Here is a 5,045-nt window from a genome sequence, read left to right on the forward strand (position 1 = left end):
GTATCGAATTGTAATCACACTTCTGCAACAGTGTCACAGCCACGACTTGTTTAGGCTACAGTAATTTGAGCATTCGCTTACAGTAGTGACAAAAAAGGTGAAGCTGTAAATGTCGAGTGCAGACTCTATTGTGAGCTTATTTCAGCTCTGCCATGGACTGCCATAGCATTCAGAGAGACAGAGTTTGAGGCAGATTCTAGGTTAGCATTGACTCATATGCACGTCTCTAATGCCACCATTTTGATCGTAAATGTTCCTAAATAGTTTGTTGTGCAGTTTGATTTGGTAGCCAGACAAATACATTTACATTCACATTTATTTTCACCCAGGTAAGCGGGGACAGGGGCTGGGATTAAATATATATATAGGACAAAACACACATCATGACAAGAGAGACACCACGACACTACATAAAGAGGGACCTAAGACAACAACACAGCATGGCAGCAACACATGACAACACAGCATGGTAGCAACACAACATGGCAGCAGCACAACATTGTAGCAGCACAAAACATAGTACAAACATTATTGGGCACAGACAAGAGCACAAAGGGCAAGAAGGTAGAGACAGCAATACATCACGGGAAGCAGCCACAACTGTCAGTAAGAATGATCATGATTGAGGCTTTGAATGAAGAGATGGAGATACATTGGAAGATGGAGTTTGCGTCACTGAGCAAGACATAATTAAATCAAATTGATGGATGTTACCCCCCTCCAATCTAAATCAAACATGGATGCCACAGCTGTGCAGTGGCAGCATGCCCTCACCTCTAGACAACTGTCTGTACTCATGCCACTTCCCGTCTGTGGTTCACCAGCACAAGCCTCACAAAATTGGAGCAGTGCTGCCACCCACTGCTCACCAAAAGAAAATATATGTGTATCGCAGCCTCTGCAGAGGTCAAATAGTCCGGTGTCCATTTGATGAATTGTTCAGCCGTCTTATAGCTTGGGGATAGAAGCTGTTAAGGAGCCCTTTGGTTCTAGACTTGGCACTCCGGTACCGCTTGCCATGCGGTAGTAGTCTATGACTTGGGTGACTGGAGTGACTGACAATTTAATGGGCTTTCCTCTGACACCGCCTATTATATAGTTCCTGGATGGCAGGAAGCTTGGCCCCAGTGATGTACTGGGCAGTACGCACTACCCTCTGTAGCGCCTTATGGTCGGATGTTGAGCAGTTGCCATACCAGGCGGTGATGCAACCGGTCAGGATGCTCTCGATGGTGCAGCTGTAGAAGTTTTTAAGGATCTGGGGACCCATGCCAAGTCTCCTGAGGGGGAAAAGGTTTTATCGTGCTCTCTTCAAGACTGTCTTGGTGTGTTTGGACAATGATAGCTCATTGGTGATGTGGACACCAAGGATCTTGAAACTCTCGACCCGCTCCACTACAGCCCTGTCGATGAGAATGGGGGCCTGTTGGGCCCGCCTTTTCCTGTAGTCCACGATCAGCTCCTTTGTCTTGATCACATTGAGGGAGAGATTGTTGTCCTGGCACCACACTGCCAGTTCTCTGACCTGCTCCCTATAGGCTGTCTCATCATTGTCGGTGATCAGGCCTGCCACTGTTGTGTGGTCAAACTTAATGATGGTGTTGGAGTCGTGTTTGGCCATGCAGTCGTGGGTGAACAGGGAATACAGGAGGGGACTAAGTACACACCCCTGAGAGGCCCCTGTGTTGAGGATCAGCGTGGCAGCTGTGTTGTTACCTACCCATACCACCTAAGGGCAGCCCGTCAGGAAGTCCAGGATCCAGTTGCAGAGGGAGGTGTTTAGTCCCAGTGTCCTTAGTTTAGTGATGAGCTTTGAGGGCACTATGGTGTTGAACGCTGAGCTGTAGTCAGTCATTCTCACGTAGGTGTTCCTTTTGTCCAGGTGGGAAAGGGCAGTGTGGAGTGCTGTTGATGTGAGCCATGACCAGCTTTTCAAAGCACTTCATGGCTACCGACATGAGTGCTACGGGGCGGTAATTATTTAGGCAGGTTACCTTCACTTCCTTGGGCAAAGGGACTATGGTGGTCTGCTTGAAATATGCAGGTATTACAGACTCGGTCAGGGAGAGGTTGAAAATGTCAGTGAAGACACTTGCCAGTTGGTATTTGCAGGCTTTGTGTACATGTTCTGGTAATCAGTCTGGTCCCGCAGCTTTGTGAACGCTGACCTGTTTAAAGGTCTTGATCACATCGGCTACCGAGAGCGTTATCACACAGTAATCCAGAACAGCTGGTGCTCTCGTGCATGCTTCAGTGTTGCTTGCCTTGAAGCAAGCATAAAAGGCATTTAGCTCGTCTGGTAGGCTTGTGTCACTGGGCAGCTCGCGTCTGGGTTTCCCTTTGTAGTCCATAATATTTTACAAGCCCTGCAACATCCGATGAGCGTCAGAGCCGGTGTAGTAGGATTCATTCTTAATCCTGTATTGACGCTTTGCTTGTTTGATGGTTCGTCTGAGGGCATAGCGGGATTTCTTGTAAGTGTCCAGATTAGTGTCCCGCTCCTTGAAAGCGGCAGCTCTAGCCTTTAGCTCGATGAGGATGTTGCCTGTAATCCATGGCTTCTGGTTTGGATATATACGTACGGTCACTGGGGGACGACGTCGTCGATGCACTTATTGATGAAGCCGATGACTGAGGTGGTGTTCTCCTCAATGCCACTGGATGAATCCCGGAACATATTCCAGTCTGTGTTAGCAAAACAGTCCTGTAGTGTAGCATCCATGCTTCTACACCTGCATTGCTTGCTGTTTGGGGTTTTAGGCTGGGTTTCTGTACAGCACTTTGAGATATCAGCTGATGTACGAAGGGCTATATAAATAAATTTGATTTGATTTGATCTGACTACTTCCATATTGAGTGAGTCACTGGTACTTCCTGCTTTAGTTTTTGCTTGTAAGCGGGAATCAAGAGGATAGAATTATGGTCAGATTTGTTGGGTGGTTCTTTGCATGGGGGGGGGATGTACGTTGCTGTTAACAATCAGTCTTTCAGATAGATGACACAGACACTGGAACCTTGGCATAAAACTCTAGTAATAAAATGCAATTGCAGACAGAGATTCACATACAGAATACATCAGTAGTCTATAGTAAAGATGTGTGTGGCGAAACAGGAGACAACACTCTTTTTTACAACCTACCGTCAATCATATCTTAACATTGTTTCATTGGATTAGATACAAAGTATCTAAGATGAGAAAAACATGTCTAGACTGTGGTTTCTCACTCAACTATCTCAGCCTTGAGGCTGCGTGACTATCAGCAGGTGCTTTAGTTCTCAGCCTGAGAACTAAAGCAGTACATATCCATTTACCCAGTACTTTTCCATCACTGCGCTTTGCAAGCATACACAGGTTATCACATACTGTATATACAGTAATCATGGCATTGGTGTAGTCCCACACCCGACTCCCAGGGTAACCCCCAACAGATCTGCCAAATGGAAGGCAGGGAAGAGCTTTGTATGCATCTCTGTGTGTGGAGTAAAGGTGGCCTAGAGTTTTTTTTCCCTCTGGTATGTGACATACTGGAAAAAAATGTGGTCTTCTATGATGGGAAATGTTGTTCAAAAATAGGCCTGTTGAGATAGTGAGTGACCAAACGTAATAATACTTTTGCATTTTTGTTGTTGTAACCCATGGGACCCAACCTCTGTGCAGTGTCTGTTGTGGTAGGTCATTCTGACCCCACATTCACACCTAATGTAGATTCTCAGCTGGAGGCTGGCAATCCCCTAAATGACCCTCTTTTCAACAAACATGCTTTCCCAGACGTCAGATGGACACTGTGCTACAGTATGCTCTTTCAGGAAGCTCATCTCATCTCCTGCAAAACTTCAACTTATTCTTCCCAGGCCCCTGTCTCACCCCATAGTCCATGTGCGTTAATTGCCCCTTCACTTTCTCCTGCTGGGCATGGCAAAGTCTGCCAAAAATACATTATGAACAAAGCAGAACAGAATGTCCCCAAACCTCTCTGTCTCCGAGAACAATTATTGGCCTATATTCTCAATAACACTCCCCATTGTATGCAGCCTTTCGGGTGCCCTAATTGATATTTGGTCGGGCCGCCCCCACCTCAAGGGCAAAATATATTAATGTTTATTAGCCAAAGACTTTATATTTGAGGTGTGTTATTCCCAGCCTTTCTCACATATGTAGTTGATATTACAGGCACATACTGTCTGAAAGCCTAAACAGACACAGTATTACCTTTACCTTACACTCCAAATCCAATTACATTATATGAGAGTTGTGCATTTCATTGGACTGTTAGGCTTTTCATGAGTTGAATTGTGGTCATATAATTTAAGTGTTATTTATTTGATTTGATCTGAGCATTTGCTCATTCAATAGACTGGACTACAGTGTGCGTGATTTGATTTTAATCTTGCTCATTTCATTTCAATTTTTGTGAGTTCCACACCTCTTATGCTCAAGGTCTGAAAGTGAGTAAAAGTGCTAGTATTTATTGTGTAAAAGCTCAGTGTGTGTGAGATGTGTCATTATTATTAACCATCAATACTTGCTCAAATGATTTTGCATTTGAATTATTTAGGAAGTGACTATCATCATGAGTTAGTTATATCATCAATGGCGATTATTCAATCACATGGACATTATGACATTTACATAGGAGCTTACACTCCTCTTCAGAGTTAGCTGAGCACCAGCTATTTATTTTTCTCCATCACTGAGTAGCCTAATGTCCCCCTCCTCCATTTTTTTCAGTCATTGTATCAACTATTCCACTACTTTATATTTAAACATACATTTATTTAAACAATAAAAAAATAAAAAAATCCCACATGAAAGCACACATTTAATCGCTATTGCATGGTGACTATAATGTCGTCTTGAAAATAAACTGAACTCTAACAACGTGTTGCAAATCTAAAAGACAAGGCCAGAATTCGCAGGGTTAAATGTATAGGTTTACTGCATATAGGACATACAGTATACATTTCTGAGGTAAGTGACGCCGCATGTGAGCGCATCAAAAGTGCCGCCCATAACATCTTCGCATCTTTCCAGCTCCACTTAATAA

The sequence above is a fragment of the Oncorhynchus keta genome, chromosome 35 (assembly GCF_023373465.1).
Source record: "Oncorhynchus keta strain PuntledgeMale-10-30-2019 chromosome 35, Oket_V2, whole genome shotgun sequence".
Classification (NCBI taxonomy): domain Eukaryota; kingdom Metazoa; phylum Chordata; class Actinopteri; order Salmoniformes; family Salmonidae; genus Oncorhynchus; species Oncorhynchus keta.